At 44.6% G+C, this 23206-nt stretch overlaps 1 protein-coding gene across 1 annotated transcript in view; it reads left to right on the top strand.

The window, feature by feature from the left end:
• CNTNAP2 (contactin associated protein 2) overlaps nucleotides 1-23206 on the top strand; it is a 2388168-nt gene that overhangs the window by 1174894 nt on the left and 1190068 nt on the right. The gene's annotated exons all lie outside the window — the stretch shown is intronic.

The following is a 23206-nucleotide window of genomic DNA, read 5'->3' as shown; positions in this document are numbered from 1 at the left end:
ATAATAGGCATGCAGATGAGAAAGTCAGAGGGAAATCAGAACTTGCCTTTTGAGGAGGAGATGTAAGCAATAGAGGTCTACATAACAGCCTCATTGCAAGCCTTTTTTGAAAACGAAATCCAAGAGAACGGATAAATATCTAAAAGCTTTCTTACCTGCAACAGAACCCAAATTTGATCAATGTTCTGGCAGGTCTCAACCTACCTTTCTACTAAGAAAGGTAAGTTGCACCCCACCAAAACATTCATTAAAGGTAAATTTAAGCCGCACTCCAAAACTCCTTCCACTTCCGTGAAGCCTTTCACCACTGTTGGCTTGTTTAAATTAATTTTAGCACATTACATTGTCATAAAATTCACCATAAAATACAAAAGGCATTTAAATCTCAAACACAGCATGACATACATACAATAATAAACATATATAAAAGGCATATCTCCTAGAACCTCATAGTTAAAATCATATATATCGAAATTCTTCCCTGGAGAGGACGCGAAAGGCAACATGAGAGGTGGAGACACTTCACATCTAAATGCAAAAAAAACCTCTAATGTCCCATACACATGGTCAGACTTTCCGATAACAAAACCATGGAATGTTATTTCAAGGTTATTAGCTCCAACTTGTCTTGCATACACACGGTCACACAAATGTTGGCCAACAATTACGACCGTGGAAATGTGGTGACGTACAAGACATGCTACGAGCCGAGAAAAAGGAAGTTTAATAGCCAATGTGGCTCCTACTGCTTGACTCTGAGCATGTGTGAACATTTGTGCATTGGACTTGTGTACACACGATCGGAAATTTGAGAACCTGCTAGCTAAAATTTGTTGGCGGAAAGTCTGGCTCTTGATTGAATAGATTGATAACTGCCTTCGTAGCTGTCAATCAAATCTAATGACATGGGCCAAGTCCGGCATTCGTGTCTATGGATGCTGAATTCTGGACTCGGGAGCACGCCCGCAAGGTGACCCTTCGAAAGCCTTTCCCCTAGAGGGTTATCTGATTTTAGGAGGAGCTACCAGCGCTGCCAGGGGACCCCAGAAGAGGATTATCGGGGGAACTCTGTGCAATATGAGCTGCAGAGTGGAGGTAAGTGTCACTTATCAGGTGAGACTAGAACTGTGTGGACCACAACAGAGGAAACCCAAACGTATATAAGTGAAATATAGTGATTTATTAAGATAAGTGAATGATATAAACACAACCACCTCCAATATAAGTGTGCAACTTACCAACCACAAACAGAGACCCACAAATAATAATAATAAACAGACAGATATATACATATAATGGGAAATACCAGAATCATAAACGTAGACAGGCCAGGGTCATCAATGGGAGAACAGCAGATGGAGACAGGGAACAAACAGGACAAGGAGTGGATGGAGGGATCAGGCTGTAAGAAAAGGTAAGGGTAACATGATCACAAGAGGGACTGGTGCAGGTACAAGGCACAGGGTTCAGGTACAGGGATCAGGTTCAGAGACAGGATCGGGATCAGGTTCAGAGCTCACAGAATCAGGTCAGTGTGCAAGGAAGATACCAAGGCAAAGTGTGTGTGTACTTGCCGAGTATTTATACATATCTCCTGCAATCAGGCTCAGGTGATGCTCAGGAGATGATGTCGGCTCCACACTGCCAGGAACCACCCGCTGGTGGGTGCCCAAAGATCAAATAATACCACCAGCAAGAGAGAGCTCCCCTGACAGTTCCAGACTGTCAGGAGACACCCATTGGTGGACATCAGTACTGCACGCCAAATGCCTGACAGCCATTAGTGGGTGGAACCTTTCCTGACAGTAAGTATGACATGTTTGTTATTTTAAATAAAATAAAATAAAAACTAACCTTTTCAATCACTTTAATCTCAAACACTTTGAAGTTGTCCAGTTTAAATAGGATTTATTCACTTTCATTCCCCGGAGAGAAACTGCCATTTCATATTTTTATAGACATTGTCCCAAACCCTTAAGGTTTCTGCTGTAATAGCGGGTAAGTCCTTATATAAATTTAATTTGTGATTTCCTCCAGTTGTACCCAGTTTTTAAAAGGGGCACTATGTGTCCAGTCAATTACTCTAACCAGAACTGCTGCTTCATGATAATTCTCAAGATGTGGTAAAGACAATCACCAACTAACAAGAATTATATACACAACACGGGGCCTCTATTTTTCCAGATGCATCACCTTAGCAATAATCTATACGTTTTAAAATATCTCGGTATATTTATTGGGAGCACCTGAAAACTATAAATGAGCCTTCAGAAGAGTCATTATTTTAAACACGTTTATCCTGCCCAGCCAAGAAAGCCTTACAGCAGCATAAATTCCTGCTTAATTTTATAGAGAATAAGTAGATAATTATCCTGATATAAATCCGTTAATGCAGATGGAATACAGGATTCTAAGGGCCCCAAGCTCCTCTTGGGGGACAGAGATGGTTTCATATTTCAGATTTCACTATGTTGACCTTTAAGTTTGAGATTACCCCATATCTTTTCAATTCCATTAGAATGTTAGGCAGAGTCTGTCTTGGATTAGATGCATAGAACATAATGTTAATAATGCAGTTACCTTATGTTCTTGCTCAGCTGTTTCTATGCCCTGTATATCTTGATTTGCCCGCATCGTTGCTAGGAGGGGTTCTAGAGATAGCATGATAGCACAAGTAACAAGGGAGAGAGTGCGAACGTTCCATTATAAAGAGCAAATGGTCCCATTTACTTGTATTTGAGCAGCTGGTCTGGAATATAATGCCTCTATCCATTTATACATATGAGGGCCCAGCCCAAGATGTCGTAAGGTTGAAAGCATATAATCCCAGTCCACCCTGTCAAGTCTTCCCCTATCCTTTTCAGCAAGCCAGCAAACGTGAAAAGCATTAAAGAAAAGTGGTTTTGGGTGGAGACGTTAATGTATGCAGTTTTCTACCTTTGACACATTAAATAGAGAAGATGTCTGGGCTTCTCTGGGCTGGCTGCTCAGCTGTTGGCTAATTGCCAGCTCTCGTATCTATCCACAGTTACCGGCTGTTCCTGATCCTGCTCGTCTGACCTGCCTACTTAAAGCTGTCCAGCTCACTTCATCTCTGCCTTCGCCTTGGTCCCATCACAAGAAACCATCTCCTGTGGTTCTGTTTAAAGCCTGGCTTGCTGACATCCCTTCTGGCTCCTTATCCTGCTTGCTGTTGCTCTACTTGGATCCCTGACTTCTGGCCTGGCTGATTACCCGATCTGGTTATTGAACACTGGACTGGCTGACTACTCGATCCGGTTACTGGACTATGCTTTGACTACGCTTACTCTATTTACCTTTTTATTTTTATTAATAAACAAGTGTGATTTAATTGTACTTCTGTCTCAGTCTGGTTCTGGTTCTGACAGTAGGCGAAGGCCATGAATTCAGGAGATACAGTCAATCCACTTGTTGGTAATATTTTTTCCAGATTGGATGAGCAAGATCACGGGATGGATCAGTTTGCCATGGCGTTACAAACGCTCCTGAGTCACACGGCTCACCTGGTATCCCCCACTGTGGCTGCTCCGGTACAACCTGAGTCGCAGGCCGTCCCTGATGCTGCACCAGTCTCCGTGCAGGCACCCGCCTCCAATATTACCTCTATAAGAGGTATGTCTGGTTCCGCTCCACTTCCCCAGCGATTTGGGGTCGATCCAGTTCAATGCAGAGGGTTTCTCAATCAGGTTGAGATATCCTTTGAGATGCTGCCCCAGGTGCAGAAGCAAAGCATGTTTCGTGATATCTTTGCTTTCTGAGAGAACCTTGGTCTGGGCTAACCCTCTATGGGAGATGCAAAAACCTGTTGTCTTGAGTTACCCTAGGTTTGCGGCCTCCTTTAAAAGGGTATTTGACGTTCCCGCATGCTCCGCTTCTGCTGCCAAGTGCCTCATGTCTATCAAACAGAGTACGAGAACTGTTGCTGACTACGTGTTTACAGGCCATTATGAGTACCTGGTAATGCCTTTTGGCCTTTGTAATGCCCCGGCAGTTTTCCAGGAATTTATTAATGATGTCCTCCAAGATTTGTTGCAGTTATGTGTGGTGGTTTATCCCGATGACATCCTCATATTTTCCAAGTCCCTGGAGAACCACCACACAGATATCTGTCGTGTGCTTCAGAAATGAAGAGACAACAATCTCTATTGTAAACTGGAGAAGTGCGAGTTCCATCGTGAACAGGCTACATTCTTGGGAATGTAATTTCCACTGCTGGTTTTTTCGATGGACCTAGAGAAACTTTTGGCAGTCCTACAGTGGCCTCGACCTGTGGGTTTACTTCCTCTGCAGCATTTCCTGAGCTTTGCCAACTACTATCGGAAGTTTATTTGTAACTTCTCGTCTCTGGTCAAGCCCCTGACTGATATGACCAGAAAGGACAGTAAGCCACAGAGTTGGTCTCCTGAGTCCATTAAGGTCTTTGAGGCTGCCTTTGTTTCTGATCCTGTGTTGGCACATCCTGATCCTACTTTGCCTTTTATCCTAGAAGTTGATGCTTCTGAGACTGGAGTTGGCACCCTTTTGTCTCAACATCCTAACTCTGAGAGCTCTATGCATCCGTGTGGCTACTTTTCCAAAACATTGTCACCTGCTGAGTGCAATTATGAGATTGGTGACAGAGAGATGTTGGCGATCATTTTAGCCCTGAAAGAATGGAGACATCTCCTTGAAGGTACCACTGTGCCGGTTCTTATTCTTTCTGACCATAAGAATCTTACATTCTTGTCTGAGGCTAAGCGCCTCTCTCCCAGAAAGGCTCAATGGGGTCATTTCTTGTCGAGTTTTAATTACATTGTCTCATTCTTACCTGGTACGAAGACTGTAAGGGCTGATGCCTTGTCACAACAATTGTTCTCCCCTTCCAAGTTGGAGTCGGTTCCTGTTCCTGTGATTTCTCCTGATCGTATCTTGGCTAGGGTTCGCACCAGGCTTAATTCTCCTTTGGGTGACAAAATTCTTGCTGCTCAGGTCCATGCTCCTCCGGAGAAACCTTGTGACCGCTGCTTTGTCCCAGAGAGTCTCCGTACTGCCGTGCTCCAGACTTACCATTCTCCCAAGGCAGCTGGTCAGAAGAATCAACTCATTTGGGCCATTCCCCAACAATTTTGGTGGCCTAGTGTACGGGCTGTTACTGCCTTCATAGCTGCCTGTTCCGTGTGTGCTCAGAGTAAGACTCCACGACACCTTCCAGTGGGCCTCCTACAACCCATACCCAATGGAGAGAGGCCCTGGACCCACCTGTCAATGGATTTCATTGTGGAGTTGCCCAACTCCCAAGGCAACACTGTTATCCTTCTGGTGGTTGACCGGGTATCAAAGATGTGTCATTATATTACACTTAAGAAGTTGCCTACTTCTAAGGAACTGGCTTCCATTTTTGCTCAGGAGATCTTTCACTTACATGGGCTAACCAAGGTGATTGTCTCGGATGGGGCAGTCAGTTTGTCTCCTGGTTCTTGGTGAGCCTTTTGTGCACAGTTGGGAATCCAGCTTGCTTTCTCTTCTGCGTATCACCCACAGTCTAATGGGGCTGCAGAGCGAGCCAATCAGTTCTTGGAGCAATTCCTACATTGCTATATTTCTGACCACCATAACAACTGGTCAGACCTATTACCATGGGCAGAGTTTGCTCACAACAGTGCCTTGAATTTTGCTTCCCGATTGTCTTCATTTATGGCGAATTATGCTTTCCAACCTTCCATGTTGCCTGCCTCGTTTCTTCCCCAGAGTATTCCTGCATTAGAGGTGCATCTCCGTGGTCTTCGTTCCACTTGGGTACAAGTCCAGGAGGCTTTGCGTCATGTTAATGATAGGTACAGACTCCTTGCTGACCGCAGATGCCCGCCTGTGACTTCCTACTAGGTTGGGGACAGAGTCTGGCTGTCATCTCGCAACTTCCAACTTCGTGTTCCCTCACTGAAGTTTGCTCCTTTGTTTATTAGGCCTTTCCATATTCTTTGCAGGATTAACCCAGTGGCTTATGTGTTGGACCTTCCTCCTAGTATGCACATCTCAAATGTGTTTCATGTCTCCTTATTGAAACCGTTGGTCTGCAACCGATTTACCACCTCGGTACCACACCCTCAGCCTATTCCCATTGAGAACCATGAAGAGTATGAGGTACAATCCATTGTTGACTCCCGTAGGTTCCGTGGGTGCATACAGTACCTGGTGCATTGGAAGGGGTACGGTCCGGAGGAACACTCCTGGGTTTCATCCTTGGATGTACATTCACCTGTCCTCCTCCGCGAGTTGCATAGACATTTTCCCCTCAAGCACGGTGGCCCTCCAAGGGAGAAAGGTCATTGAGGAGGGGGTACTGTCAGGGCTGGCTTAGCCCTTCCTTCTTTGGGCTGGCTGCTCAGCTGTTGGCTAATTGCCAGCTCTCATCTCTTTCCACAGTTACTGGCTGTTCATGATCCCGCTTGTCTGACCTGCCTACTTAAAGCTTTCCTGCTCACTTCATCTCTGCCTTCGCCTTTGTCACATCACAGGAAACCATCTCCTGTGGTTCTGTTTAAAGCCTGGCTTGCTGACATCCCTTTTGGCTCCTTATCCTGCTTGCTGTTGCTCTACTTGGATCCCTGACTTCTGTCCTGGCTGAATACCCGATCTGTTTATTGAACTCTGGACTGGCTGACTACTCGATCTGGTTACTGCACTCTGGCTATGCTTTGACTATGCTTACTCTATTTACCTTTTTATTAATAAACAAGTGTGATTTAATTGTACTTCTATCTCAGTCTGGTTCATGGTTTCTGACAGAAGAGAGAAGAATTAAGCTTTTGAGTGTGGCTTATATTTACTTTTCACTGAGAGTGCAGACAGGTTGCAGTAGCCGGCACCTGGGTCATCCATGTGGATTGAAAGGAGCAGGTCTGGAATGGGGACATGGGTTTGAGTATGTTCCACCAAAACATTAGCCATGATTAATACTTTATTGAATCTTCCTCCTCTTGCAAGTAGGGTTGAGCTTAAGGTTTTGCACTGAACCTTGATTGTTTGGATGTTCAGATGAATACCCACATATTTTTTCTGTTTGGTGCAAAAGCTTTTAATATTCTGATATATTTGATATTATACATGACAGCTTTCCACTGTTGATAGTTGTTAAGAATGCTAATAGGTGGTGGCACCACCAAGTCCTTAATAACCAGCGACATCACCCGGAAATGATCAAAGGAAAGAAAATGATTTTTCTGCATTTTTATTTCTATTGGCTACAATATAGTTGAGCTGTCTTCTACCCCCTGAGCACCAATATCAGGGTGTATTCTTCCCCTTACTTACCACCAATGTAAGTGGGCATGGTTTTATCCACTGACCACCAATATAAAGTGGCATTTTTCCATTTTTCGACCGCAAATGTAAGGGGATATTCTTCCTTCCATTGATCAGAAATGTAAGGGAACAGTCTTCCATACTATTAAACACCAACATAGGGGCATGTTTCCCTTATCCATCCTTTAATTTTACTGGGCATTAGCCTCTAAAGGGTCATTAAAACCAAATTAGTCATGATAAAAAAATATATATATTGTAACTCAGGACCTGTGCCATATGACTGTGGTAATTAATGGAATTTTTTCTTCTTTTCTGTGTGGTGAGAGGGATCCTTAAATGTTTTTGGTATAGAGCCCTGTGATTTCTAGGTACACCATTAATTGTTTGTTTTTCAATGATTGGTGACCTTTGGTGCATATTTTTCTAGGTTTCCATAAAGTGTCACGAGCTGCATTTTATGTCCTATTCATAAAAAGTAGGCAGCCATATGCAGCCTGCAGCATTTAATGTGTTATTAAACCCACAACACTCACTGTGCAACCTGAGGGGTAAATACCCTATTTTGTATAAAAAGGCTGTTTGATCCTATATGCACAGATCCCTCCCTTCTTGCATTGCCCCAAAACATGTCCAGACAGGACAGAGTAAATGGAGTCAGGCTGCACCTGCTCAGTTCTGTGTATATTGCTAGAGAGTTTTTTCTTTTCTTTTTGGGAGAGTACATGTGATCAGCACAGGGCCAATCAGCACTGTCCAGACAGAGGGTCAGGGGTCCTGCATCCTAATAAGACAGCCGGTGCAGTATGAGAACTCCTCCTACCATCTTTAACCAGGCACTGATAGAAGTCTTAAGACTGCTTTACACTGAAAAAAAAGATTGCATTTCCATGTTCCGTGGGAGACCAGATATAGTGAATGCAGGGTCCTGGGTTTAGTAACACTTTAATGCTGCAGAGATAATTAGTAATGTAATTGGTGGAGAGGCTGGTCACATGACCTTAAAATGGAAGATCCCCATCCCTGCTCTTTCCCACTTAGTCCTTAATTTGAATAGTAATCTGCTGGCTTTGTGGTCCTGAATTCCACGGAACACAGTAGACATTTTGTAATGCATATTGCTGTGCTTTATAAATAATTTTTAAAGCAGCAGTATGACTGACTGTAGTAAAGCCATGTTGCTGCTTTATAACTATGGTCCTGGAAATCTACAATTGTATGCATACAAGTCTTCCGAAGAACATACCAGAAACTGTATATAATGCATAAATAAACATAATATTCTAAACCTCTTAGTGAATATTTAGGGATTTCTATAAATAAGCAAATAAGTAAAAAAATCACAAGAGTGTTTATGGAAAAATATATGTGAAAAACAGTGATTTTCCTGTATTATCTCATGTATTTAAAGTACATATTTGCTCAGTTCTATTTTTTAAATTAATCTATTCGCTTCAGAACAAAGCTATCCCATGGGCTCTACAAAGGTTTTGTTGTGCAAATCAGAAAGGTAGATTTGCAGCTCTGCTTTACTTAGATGACACAATTTTATGGGCCTTTAGCTCTTTCTCATGAAATTTTCTCAAATCTGGAATTGAATTTCCTTTGCCTTGAGCTTCTGTTTCTCCTCTTAGTTAACATCTCATTGTTAATCCTGTGGCTCAAGGCCCTGTCTTTCTATATGTCCTGTCAACTGCAAGCATATTAGAAATGTGAGCTATGGATATCTTTTTGTCACATAAATCTGCATCAGATAAATCTACCTGCTGCCACGAGGCAGCAAAGAGCCCTTGGGAAACTTTCTTGAGTGTCATATTGTCATAGGGAAATCAGTTTTCATACATATCATAGCTTGGGTGAAGGTAAAGTCTCAAAGAAATAAACTAAATACATAATGAGAATTCTAAAATATATTTATTGTAGTTTTATAGGGAAACAATTTTCAATAAATTAGTTTTTTTTTCAATTCAGTTATGCTGAATTCACCTTTATTGTGATTTTGCTTAAAGCTGTGTTTGCAGGACAAAATAACAGGTTAGCTTACAATCCCCTTCCCTGGCAGCACATACTCCCCTTTACTTTGCTCCCCCCACCAGTAGGAATGGGACATGTCCCTCCAGCCCATATTACACTGCTTAACCAATTACCAAGCACCAGCAATGTCACATGGGAAAAAAGGGAGTAAGGCCGCGTACACACGCGGGGACTGTTCGCCCAACTTTGTCCGTCAAACAGTTTCGGCAAACAGTCCGCTCAAAATTAGCATGGACGGACATGGCCACACACGACGGACGAACAGTTTGCTGAAACCGTGCGCGATGACGTGAACGGCACGTACGACGGGACGAAAAATACGACGTCCTATACACTGCATTATAACTTTCGGCGTGTAAATCCTTTCTGAGCATGCGCGGAACTTAGTTTGACGAACAAGCCTACACACGAGGGGACTGTTCGCTGAAACAAAGTTTCAGCGGACAGTTTTTCGGAATTTCCGAAAAACCTTGTTCAGCGGACTGTTCGCTGAAACTGTCCGCTGAAAGCCCACACACGAGCGGACTGTTTGCCGAAACACTGTTCAGCGGACAAAGTTGGGCGAACAGTCCCCGCGTGTGTACGCGGCCTAAGTTATTTGCTCCTTCATACCCGAAGTACTATGTTTTTTCTTGGCTCCTAGAGGCTGAATGGAGCAATGGGGGAGTGGGAAAATGTGAGTATGTGCTACTGGGGAGGAAAACATTAAAGTAACACGCTGCTTTAACTTGCAACAGGTTACTCGGAAAGCTACCATATAGTTCACAGTTGGATAAAAAAATATCATTGTTGTGCCTTGCTCCTCCTCTTGTCACAATGCACATCTCCCAGACAGATTTGATCAGCAATATTCTGTGTGTGTGTGTGTGTGTGTGTGTGTGTGTGTGTGTGTGTGTGTGTGTGTGTGTGTGTGTGTGTGTGTGTGTGTGTGTGTGTGTGTGTGTGTGTGTGTGTGTGTGTGTGTGTGTGTGTGGGGGGGGGGGGGGGGGGGGTTCTTAGAGCACATTTTACGTAACTGCATTGTAATACTGATATACATGGGTTGGCCTAACAGCAGGTTTACTTTAACCACTTCCTGAGCACGCTGTAGCAGAAAGACAGCTACAGCTCTGTTCTCCTGTTCTGAACTGTGCCCCCATGCCCCCTGGGGCAAGTATTCAGAATGCTCTGTGATCATGGTAAAGGGCCAATCACAGCATGAGCATTCCTTTCCTCATGCTCTGTCACAGCGTGAGGAGAGATGGTAACCGGCAAGTGTTACAGGGGACATTTACACAGATAATCAGGGTACTGATCATCAGCGCCCTAATTATCGGTGTAGCCTCATCATTGTCAATCAATGCTGCCTATCAGTGTCGCCTATCAGTGCCACCTATCAGTACCTCCTCATCAGTGCTGCCTATCAGTGCCCATCAGTGCCACCGCTCTTAGTACCCATAAGTGCCACCTATCAGTGCCCATCAGTGCTGCCTATCAGTGCTGCCTATCAGTGCCTCCTCATCAGTGCTGCCTATCAGTGCCCATCAGTTCTGCCTATCAGTGCTCATCAGTGCCACCTATCAGGGCTCATCAGTGCCTCATATCAGTTCATCCTCATCAGTGCCTCCTTATCAGTGTATAACAGAAACTAAGAATTTTTTTTTTTAATCTCCCTCTAACTGTCAGATAATGCCAGTAGTTCAGCTACTAAATTGTTATCTCTTTGTTAAAACAGACAGTGTTCAAAACTAGTTACAACCAGGCATGTACTGGCCATCGGGACTACCAGGAGTTTCCCGGTGGGCCGATGGTTCAAAGGGCCAGTTTCAGTGACAGCCTGTCAAAGTAATGGCTGCGCAGCTCACGCGGACATTAGTTTGAGCACTGCTGTACTGCCTATAAGAGAAATAGAGTACAAATAAAGTAGAATAGCTAATGGCCAGTGAAGGGGGGGCTTGGGTGTCCATCGGGGGGTTTGTCCAGCCAGCCGGTATGGGAGAGACCTGTCATCCGCACTGCCCATCACCTCACTTCAAAGTGGCCAACTCAGCTCAGCCTCAGCACCACTACATTTCTGAAAGGCAGCCAATGGCTGTGCAGCAATGCCAGTTTCTGAAACTCAAGCCAATGAGGCTATAGCAATGTTCCTGCATGACGTTAGCCCACCCACTTCACACAGTAATGTGAGAAGGAGGAGAAAAATTACAGAGGAGAATAAGTGAAATAATAAGAGAGGTGAGTGAGGAGTTAGAGTATATTTCCATTTTACACTTTTTCATACAGAAAAATAAATGTTGTAAAACTTGGAGGGCAGATATATGTTCGCATAGTTTATATACTGTTTTTGTGCGTGTTTGCAAAATTAAAAGTGGGCCGATCCGGATGAAGTCCAGGGCCAAATTTTTGTCCCAGTCCAGCCCTGGTTACAACTGATAAAGAAGATCTGCCTACACAGTACAGACAGGCTCTATTATGGAAAACATAGCGGCCCAGCTTGTTGTAAAAATGACACAATTAAAGTGGAAGTAAACCCTGATGGGTTTACTTCCTCTTTGATTCCCTGCAAAGGTAAAGCATAATGGACTACTATGCATCGCATAGTAGCACATTATGTGTCCCTTACCTGACACAGGAGCCAACGAAGTCACCGCTGTCCCCTGTATTTCCGAGCATCCATCTTCTTGGTGGGTCTCCGTGGGTCTCGCTTCTCCGGCGCTGTGATTCGCCGGAGCAGCAATGACATCACTCCCGCTCATGCACACGGGAGCCGACACTCGCGGCATATCACTGCGATCTGTGGCTTACCCAGTGCGCCTGCGTGCCGCTGTCTACGGCCTGTGTCTGTGTTCAGGTAAATATCTCCTAAACCGTATAGGTTTAGGAGATATTTCTTGGACCTACAGGTAAGCCTTAATCTAGGCTTGCCTGTAGGTCAAAGTGGTTTGTAAGGGTTTACAACCACTTTAAGAACTACCTGAACCCGATGCACTCGTTGAGTAAAGTTACCAAATGAAAAATAATAAATCTGATGCAAAACATTTTAAAGGGTCATAGCACCGGAAACATGTCAGAAGAGACTTATTGAATTCCCCGCTAATCTTACGGAAGATTGTTACTGAAATAAACAGTCTGGTGACATTTACTAAAACAGGAGTGTGTAAATTCTGGTGAAACTGGATAGAAACCAATCAGCTTCCATGTTTTATTGTCAAAGCTTAATTAAACAAGCTGAAGTTAGAAGCTGATTGGCTATCATGCACAGCTGCACCGGATTCTGAGCACACCAGCTTTATTAAATCTCCGTATGGTCTCCTTAATATTGGAGTGAACATAAAAAAAAAGACTACTAGTCTGAAATATTTCATATATCCAACCTTCAAAGATTTCAGAACTAATGACTTTAAGCAGAATAGCTTTTAGCAATGTAGTAATTTTGCATGTTTAGACAATGCGGTTGCTGAATATTTCATTTTTACTCAAAAATGCATTTTAGATTTAATCTGCCTAAAGACGTCATATTCTTAAAAAGCACTTCGCACAATTTGCAGAAAAAAAAAAATGTTACAGTTTGCAGGCTTTAGGAAAATGCTTTTCCACTCTGCACATTTGTTCCTTCGACAATGCGAAACGTTTCCAAATTCTTTCTGCAAGAAAATGGTTTGAATTTGACAATTTGTTGTAGTACTCTGCTAGTCTTATATTATGTTTCTGTTGCAGTATACAATTACAGTATGTTCTACTGCTTTAAGTAGTCTTATTTACTGTCTGCTTTGTATACTTAATGTTCTGCTTGGTGGTTTCAGCTACTTCTCTAAGAGCACGTGTCTTTGAAAGTATATGTTTGATGAGTAGCTGTGAAGCTTTCTAAAGATTTCATTATTACTAACAGACATGTACAAGGACGTTTAAGTAAATGTGCTGTATATTTTATGTTTGGAATAAAATGACAGAAGACACATGTAATAGATGGTGCAGAAGTTTGTGCCTCTTTGTTAAGGAACAAGAACAGCAGACTACATATTTTCTATTGTACTTACTACACTTTCACTGTGGTTGTTGTACTTCCTGAATATATTTGATCTATACACGTGGCAAAGATAGAACATACATACATCTCTGGAATGTCATTATTATATCAGAAAAAATGTATATAATAAATTATCAGAAGTTAGAACTAGTCTCCTTTTAAAGTATCATTGTCACAATTTATTCACTTATGATGATAATCTCTTGCCATGGATATAAATATACAGTCAGACAAATAATTGTAAGAAAGCCATGGTGTATAGTAAATATTGAACAGCAAGTGACAAAATACATAAATTTACCCATTATATTGCACCTATCATTTTATGTAAAACAATGTTCTGCAATTGTTGGAAGCAAAATAATAGACACTGCCCTTCTGTTTTTTCAGTAATGGAGGTTTTATTGTATTTAAAACTCTTCCTCTTCTGTACTTATGGCATTCCATACCATTAAAAGTCACACTTCGTATGCATATACTCCCACACAGGTGTTAGGACATATATTAGGAGAGTCAGGTGTCATCAAGTGACGGATTGGAGGGGGGCAAATCTTGTTTTAGTTGCTAGCCATTTTTAAAGCTAATTGTCAAAATTCCTGTAAGAAAATGACATGTGAGGCTGGGCACTGCCGCTGAGAACACCTATCAATGCCAAACATTTTATTTTTAAATTCTGTACAACAGGAAGAGGGTGGTTGTATGAGGCTTTATAGGCAACATTGAAAATGCAGAAATTATTTTAATGACATGTTTGTGAATGCAGTAAAATTGTATGTGGTGTAACATAACATTGCACTTTTCATGGACAGCAACCACATAAACTGGCAGTGCAAATTTGTTGTGTAATAGATTTTTTTCATTTTACAATTAATTTGGCTTACATACAGTCACAGCATCCCAATGTGATCTAATTATTTATTTTTAAAGGCTTTTTTCAGGTAGCTTTTGCAGCAACACAGGTTTTTTCATCCAACAGTAATAGACCGACTTTGATCAGTAAATATAAATTAAAAAGTAGTTTGGTGGAGCTGATGCAAAACTGTCCTGCTGCTGGTTAATGCCTATCAAATTCTCTTCAAACTTAAGAGGCCACAGGTCATATAGCAGTCTATAATTAACCGGCAGCAGGGCATTTCTAATGAGGAAAAATAGGCTGAAAGATCTTATAAAAAAAAGTAGGGGCAAGTGTTTTACTACCTACAGACAGTCCCCAGGTTACAAAGAAGGTAACCTGGGGGAGATGGTTTGTTCTTAAGTTGAATTTGTATGTAAGGTGGCTCAGGTAAATTTTTTAAGTGGATCTCTAGCCCAAAAAAATATTTTTAAGCTTTTTGGATAGCATAGGGAAGGGTTAACACCAATTTTTCCAAAAATCTGTGTGTATGCAATTCCGACGCGCAAAAACTCATGCTTGCTTAGATTCAACTACGAGATGGAAGCTATTGGCTACTGGTTATTGAACTTCCTTTTTTTAGTCCCATTGTACATGTTGTACATTACCGCGTTCTTGACTGTTGGAATTTGGTGTGACCGTGTGTACGCAAGACAGCTTGAGTGAAATCCCATCAAAATTCCATTGGGAAAACCATCAGAAGCTATTGGCTACTGGCTATTGAACTTGGTGACCCCGTCCCTTATGATGTCACAGCCCCGGGGGATGCTGGGACTGTGACATCATAAGGGGCAGGGTCACCATGTGACATAACCCGGTGACCTCGCCCCTTATGCCTATAGAAGAAGAAGATGACGACGATGACGATGGACGAGAAGACTGGGCCAATACTAGTAAAAGAGCTGGAAGAAGATAGTGGAGGAGCCGGCAGAAGAACCGGAGAGTGGGAGAAGAGGCCGGAAAGCGCGGAGAAGTCGAAAGAAGACCCCGAAGTCAGAAGAAGACCCCCGGACAGCGACGACTATGAAGGAGAAAGCTGGGCTCCTCCACTAGCAAAAGAGTAGCAAAAGAACAGAAGATAGTGGAGGAGCCCGGCGAGAAGACCCCAAAGTCAGAAGAAGTATCAGAAATGTATATACACCAGTCAGTGTGAAATACCTTACACATCCCACCTTGAGCTGCAGTGAGATAATTTAGCATTAATCTATGCTTTTTCTTTTGAACACTAAAGGGTATTCTGGACTTTGATCTGGTTGCATTGTATTTTAGCGAACAGCCAAAGCAGGTGCTAATTTACCATTAGCAGGAAGCCAGGCATATGCTTTATTTACACTTGTAGTCAGAGTCTTCAAGCGGGAAATGCGATACTCCTAAGAACCAAGGCCTGAGGTGTGCCTTGGCCTAACTGGTCAGTATGCCTGAAAAGAGGGCATACCCTGAATGTAAGAATAAGAACAACATGCTATGAGAATGTAAGAAAACTGGGGAACGGGTGGGTGGGAACCCAGAAATCCCGACAACACTGGCCCTGACAGAGGAGGAGGTTTAAATAGCCTTCTCAGGCTCCTCCTACAAATACAGGCTGGCCTACGGCCAGCCTTTCAACTTGTAGTCAGAGTCTTCAAGCGGGAAATGCGATACTCCTAAGAACCAAGGCCTGAGGTGTGCCTTGGCCTAACTGGTCAGTATGCCTGAAAAGAGGGCAAAAAGACACAAAATTTAGGTGAAGAAGGGAAGGTAATGAACCATCACGAATAAAGGTGTGCTCCCGGACGGCAACAGTAGGTATCCAGCAAGTAACCGGAAAGTATTCGCTGTGGCAAAAGAACACACCGACTCCTGACTTGGTGATGAGAAGGAACCCCCTATCGAACCTGCGACACTACCCCGAACCCAACTGAACATCCCCTGAAAGATTGAATTGAGCCTGATGCCCGCGACACCCAGACCCGAGAATGAACTTCTCGTGAAATGAGAGGATACGTGAGGGGAAAGGAACAAGGCCTGGCCCGAGGAACCCCTGCAAATGATGGCGAAATACCTCAATGAACACCAGTGAAATAGCCCAGATACCTCCACCCCCCAAGAGGGTAAGTGGCAAAAAGACCACTAGTAGGAGTGCAAAAGCTGGATACCTGATGGATGTGATGGAGTAAGCAGATAAGGCCCATGTACCATGGCAATAATATTGTCAAACATGGAGAAACCATGCCGGACACAGGACCCCGGTCCCACCATATACGATCGAACAGCTGAGTCCGAATCCTGAACCAAGGAGGGCCAGACTACCTCCCGGGGGAATAGTCCCATGGCATGATACAGACATACCCAAGCCCCCCCTACTTGGAACAAGCTGGGGATCGGAAAAAACGACTGGACTGATGTCCCCAAGTAGAACTCCAGGCAATAAGTTAGACAAGATCAGAGCCAAGAGTTGGAGTTCATCCAGAATCCAGAATCCAGAATCATTATGACATCTGCCCAACCTACCACCCAAGGACCGTCATGGGGATGTGGCTTAGCACACACCCTGAGAGAGACTATACATCCCTGGGCGGTAGCCAGGGCCTCAACACAACAGGACATTAACTGAAGAAAAATTGCGACTGCTTCTGACCCAAGGGTGATCCCAGTGGTGAAATGACATCAGCACCAATCAACTAGCCCCCAACAATAGCCGGGCTGAAAGAAGTGAGTACAAGCATGGTTGATATCGGTATGGATGCCAAGACGGCCCAACCTGAAACACAAACTAGAGAAATGACAGACAACCAGACATGAGAACAACAATACTTCCCTACCTAACTAAGAATGAAACATGAGCAGAAAAGACAAGACCACTGCGCGTAAAATGAACCTGATGACGGACCCCCCCCACCCACATGTAAGTGGTAAGTGAGCCCGAGTAACCTGCAGCGCAGAGACAGGTAATTAACTGAAAAACTCAGGGCTAGTGCACCCACAGGCCATGGTGGGTAGTCCTATAGATGTGGTGAATGAACATGCAACGTATGACGTATGGTATACGGGCGAGAAGATTGTGGACAACAATCAATTAACAAACGAAAAACCTCAGCCCGTATGGATCTATAGACGTGACAGATCCTGACGTGTGAGCCCTAGCTACCTGACCCAGGCACAAAACATGACACAGACACGATGGGACATGACAATCAACAAAGACAAAAGACTACCAGAGTATGTCATGAGTGAACGACGCCCCTCTGAGAAACTCTGAGACTGAAATACTCTGACAGACATGCTGGCAGCAACACAATGACAGAAACGCTGAGACAGAAACGCTGAGACAGAAACACAACACGCCATGATGAAAAACACCATGACAGAAAACGCTGAAACTTAATGCTGATGCAGAAACGTAGAGACAGAACCAGGGGCAGAAACGCAATGACAGCAACAACCAAGACTGAAACGCTGAGGCATAAATGCAATGCCAGAAATCCTAGGGCAGAAATGCTATAACAGAAAAACTGAGACAGCGACGCAACAGCAGAATCCTGGCCAGAAATGCAATGCCCAAAAACACGCTGAGACTGAACGCTGAGACAGAAATGCAAAGACAGAAATCCTGAGGCAGAAACGCTATGACCGAAATGCTACGACTGAATGCCGAGCCAGAACACTGAGACTGAACGCTGAGCCAGAAAAAGTTGGTGCAGAACACTATGACAGAAACACTGGGGTAGAGACGCAAAGACAAAAAAGCTTGGGCATAATGCTATGACAGAAAAGCTGGGAAGCATGCTGGGGCATCCCCCTGTGACAGAAATGCTGGGGCAGACTACTGTGACCGAAATCCTGGGGTGAAACACTGACAGAAATCCAGAGGCAGAACGCTATGACAGAAATCCAGGGCAGAACGCTATGACAGAAATCCAGGGGCAGAACGCTATGACAGAAATCCAGGGGCAGAACGCTATGACAGAAATCCAGGGGCAGAACGCTATGACAGAAATCCAGGGGCAGAACGCTATGACAGAAATCCTGGGGCAGAACGCTATGACAGGCATCCAGGGGCAGAAACGCTATGACAGACATGCCGGACAGAACGCTATGACAGTAATGCTGGACAGAAAAACTGGACAGAACTCTATGACGGAAATGCTGGACGGAACGCTATGACGGAAATGCTGGACAGAACGCCATGACGGAAATGCTGGACGGAACGCTATGACGGAAATGCTGGATGGAACGCTGTGGCGGAAATGCTGGACGGAACGCTGTGACGGAAATGCTGAACAGAACGCTGTGACGGAAATGCTGGACAGAACGCTGTGACGGAAATGCTGGACAGAACGCTTTGACGGAAATGCTGGACAGAACGCTGTGACGGAAATGCTGGACAGAACGCTGTGACAGAAACGCTGGACAGAAACGCTGTGACAGAAACGCTGGACAGAACGCTGTGACGGAAATGCTGGACAGAGCGATGTGACGGAAATGTTGCACAGAACGCTGTGACGGAAATGTTGCACAGAACGCTGTGACAGAAATGTTGCACAGAACGCTGTGACGGAAAAGCTGCACAGTATGCTGTGACAGAAATGCTGGACTGAACGCTGTGACAGAAATGCTGGACTAAACGCTGTGACAGCAATGCTGGACTGAACGCTGTGACAGCAATGCTGGACTGAACGCTGTGACAGCAATGCTGGACTGAACGCAATGACAGAAATGCTGGACTGAGCGCTGTAACAGAAATGCTGGACTGAGCGCTGTAACAGAAATGCTGGACTGAACGTTGTGACAGAAATGCTGGACTGAACGCTGTGACAGAAAAGCTGGACAGAACGCTGTGACAGAAAAGCTGGACAGAACGCTGTGACAGAAATGCTGGACAGAACGCTGTGACAGAAATGCTGGACTGAACGCAATGACAGAGAAAGCTGGACAGAACGCTATGACAGAAAATGCTGAACAGAGCGCCATGACGGAAAATGCTGAACAGAACGCCATGACGGAAAAAGCTGACTGAAAACAAGTGTAGATTTAATCTCTAAACACTTATGCTCTACGCGTCTAGTGTGATTATGGCGTTTATATTTCCTCTCCATACCCCTTTGGAAGGTTCCTCTCTTATGCCATGTAGTGCATGGAAACCATGCCATCCAATACAGTAGCATATGTAAGTAAAACCAAATATCATACTTAAATAATAAGCTTAGATAGAACCCTCCATGGGTATCTTGCCATCCTGTTTTATTTTTATTTATTTTTTTCCTTACTTTTGGGGGGGGAGAGACTGAGCCCAGGAAGTGGTGCGAGGAGATGGATGCACACCCCCCACCCCATGAACGCCGGGCGGCTGCACACTGGCCACCCAGAGCTGAGGGGAGATCGTAAAGGTGGAGGATGACCGCTCAACCCCCTCCCCCCGGTGGCAATACCAGGGGGAGGGGGCGGGCTGCCTGCAGGAGAGCTGAGGGGAGAGTGTGGGTGGATGACGGAAGGACAGCCGATCACCCCCCCCTCCCCCCGGCGGGAATACAGAGAGATGCGGGCGGGCTGCCTGCAGGAGAGCCGAGGGGAGAGAGTGGGTGAAGGACGGCCGATCACCCCCCCTCCCCCCGGCGGGAATACCGGGAGAAGCAGGCGGGCTGCCAGCATGAGAGCCGAGGGGAAAGTGTGGGTGAAGGACGGCCGATCACCCCCCCTCCCCCGGCGGGAAACCGAGAGAAGTGGGCGGGCTGCAAGCAGGAGAGCTGAGGTGAAAGCGCAGGTGGAGGACAGGAGGACAAAAAGACGGCCGATCACCCCCTCCCCCCGACTGAAACACCGGGAGAAGCAGGGGGACGGCCCCCCCAGATCTTCTGGCGGCGAAAGGCAGCTGACACACCCCCCCCACCGGGAACACCGGGAGAAAGCAGGCGGGCGCCCCCCACGTGGCGTTGGATCAGCTCAGGAGAAAAGCTGGTGGGCACGCCGATACCACACCCCCCCTCCCCCGCCGGGAACCCCGGGAGACACAGAAGGGGATCAGAGTGAAGAGGGGGTGGGTGGCGGGCGGATGGTATCCCCGGTAGTGCCTCACACCCCCCCACCCCAACGTGACACGTGATTATCACTCAGCAAGAAGCCAGCAGTGTCGGCATCAACCAGAAATCCTGACAACACTGGCCCTGACAGAGGAGGAGGTTTAAATAGCCCTCTCAGGCTCCTCCTACAAATACAGGCTGGCCTACGGCCAGCCTTTCAACATATTTAATAATAATGACAATAGTTTCCTCCATAAACTGTCATTTTTGCTCCGGTGAAATCTGAATTGCCCAACCAGGTGTTGAACAGGCATGTAATGTTTAAATAAATCTATGGAGTGTCTATCTGTTTTGAGACCATCAAAGTTACTGATCTGTGCTCATTAGCTGTGGAGGCTGTCTATGAGCCATTTATTCTGGTCCTGTTTAGATCATTGAATTTGAGAAGCATTGCTAACATGGGTATTGTTCCTGTTTGGGGATGTAAGTGAGAACACACCCAGCAGTTACTAGCGTTGCTATGGGTTGCATACAATTTTAACATTTGGATGAAAGGGTTTTTTTTTTTCATGTCTCAGTTCTCACAAACAACAAAAAGAAAAGAGACATCATCATAATTTTTTCAAAGGATATCATCACTTCAGGATTTTCTTGCAGTGTCTGGCGTGAATCCAGGTGAGCTTTCCTTCCAACTTGACAGCGGAACCGGTTATCAAAAGCACCAAATGTGGTCCATCAAATTTTGGTTCTAAAGGCTTTCTGACATGCCGCTTGACCACCAACCAGTCACCTGGTTGGATTCTGTGAATATCTGAAACAGAATCTGGGTCGAGGAAACTGACACTGACATCACCAGTGACACTAACACAATGATACGTGCCAATATTATACACTATCACGGAACTAATGACACTGGTTGGGAAAGGGATTAACATCTAGGGTGGATTTCAGGTCCGGTGCCGCATGGAGTAGCTGCTCCCCCTCTCTCTTCCCACTGAGCAGCCCCAAAAGCTGCCTACAATACCTGCCTGAGAATCTAGCGTGGCTCCCAGCTCAGCCGTGGCTCTCTGTATCCTCCCATGACTCACAGCACCAGCCCGACCCACCGGAGGCAGTCCTGATCCCAGCATGGCGGCTCCTGATGTCATGGTGGTTGGTGCCACACACACACCTCTTCTTAACCAGCCGATCATGACACAGTGCGCATCGCTCAGGCTGTGGCAGCTCTCCTTGCTCCCACTATAGCCTTATCAGTGGAGAAGGTAGTACAGACAGGAATGGCGAAGATTAGGAAGGTACTGGGGGTCATACAGCACACCTATATGAAGCAGAGATGTAGCTGTCCACCACTGAAGATTAGCTATACCAAACAGAAGCCACTGAATAACAACAAGGCAAAACCAACCAGTATATTCTCCAAAAAGTGGGGATCTGGAAAACAGGTTGAGGCACAGTAACTTGCAGTTCGTAAGGGTTCCAGAATCTCTGCAAACATTCTCTTTTAGCTTTTTGTGCCTCATGCATACCTGAAGCTTTGGGTCTTGCCTCCACGTGCACCGTTGAATGGGCTTGCCATCTAGGTGCTTATTCTGCTTATCGAACTTCACCTTGCCTCATTATTGCCAAATATCTGAACTATCCTGATAAGTTTGCTTCTTCAAAATACTCGCAAGATGTTTGTAGGAAAAGGAAAGCTTTCCTCCATTTGTTTGGAATTATTCCAGCAGCAAATCAAATTTACTCTGGCTTATCCTGCAATACTCTGTCTCCGCACTCCAACTGGTGATCAACTGACCTTCCACAATCTATCTGAGATGGAATCTTTCTTGCATTCTTTAAAACCAGACACTCAACCTAACCTACTTCAAAGATTCTCCTCTGCCACTCGATCACTAGACCAACGCAGCCCCAGAAAGGACCCTCCAAAACGCCTCAAAGTTGCTGGCTCAAACTTTCACTCAAGAAATCGCTGAATTTTCTGCCACTCTTACAGGTTTTTATTCAGGTTTCCCTTAAGGGTAAAGAACATTCACACTTGAGATAGTTCCATTTTGATTTTGATAGCTCCTTTATGATTGGTAGCTGATATGCTTTTTTTTGTAATTTAACGGTCTTTGAACTCCCTTTTTTCTCCATGGGCCCTACTCACCTTTGTCATCAGCCGCCATACTCGACACCATTGTGGATTCTGCGAGTTGTAATGGCTGGCTCAAGGAGATCAACTATGTCTACTTTTGCCCCTGGGCCAGCTCTTGGGAATCGGTTCCCTACAGCAACCCCATGTGGAAAAAAAATCTCTATTTAATCTATGTTTAGGTTTACGCATTGCAGCTTTATCTCCTGCCCTCCCCCCTGGTACTGCACACCTCTGGGATGTTTTTTGACACTCACTATGTACTCCTGATGTCACACCTAACACTTCCAGTCCCCCACTTTTTCTCTCCCTTGAAAGCTATATTTACAAGTGTTCCATTATCGCTTCTACTCCTTCCTGATATTCCCCCTTGAGAATTTCCTCCTGGACCATAGAGGGGCTTAGATCCCCCATTAAAAGGTTTATATTGCTCCACCATCTCAAAAGATTGAAAACGGACATTGCTTTGTTGCAAGAAACTCACCTTAGGTCCCCCCTGACTTCACTCTTATGAAAAATCAATGGGTGGGCACGGTCCTTGGTTCAAAAACATTCCATGCGAGATATTTTTGGTTGGCTCTGATAACGAAGGTTGCACTTTATGGCAGATTACCAAAATTAGAGTATCTCAATCTATATGCAGATCTCACCTTTTTTCCATTTGCTATATGGGAGATATGCACTTTATGGGAGTCCACTAAAATTAGAATATTGCACTTTATATCTATATTTACACCCAGTGTCACATTTTTATATTAATTTGTTTATATATTGCAGTTTAGTATCATACACGATTGGTCTTAAGTGAAGTATTCTTTATCTATTTTATTATTATTTTTTCT

The sequence above is a fragment of the Lithobates pipiens genome, unplaced genomic scaffold (genome assembly GCF_037356315.1).
Source record: "Lithobates pipiens isolate NorthernLeopardFrog02 unplaced genomic scaffold, aLitPip1_a1.2 Scaffold_19, whole genome shotgun sequence".
Lineage (NCBI taxonomy): Eukaryota > Metazoa > Chordata > Amphibia > Anura > Ranidae > Lithobates > Lithobates pipiens.
Note: the sequence above shows the minus strand (reverse complement) of the source record. Positions and strands in the feature narration are given on the sequence as shown.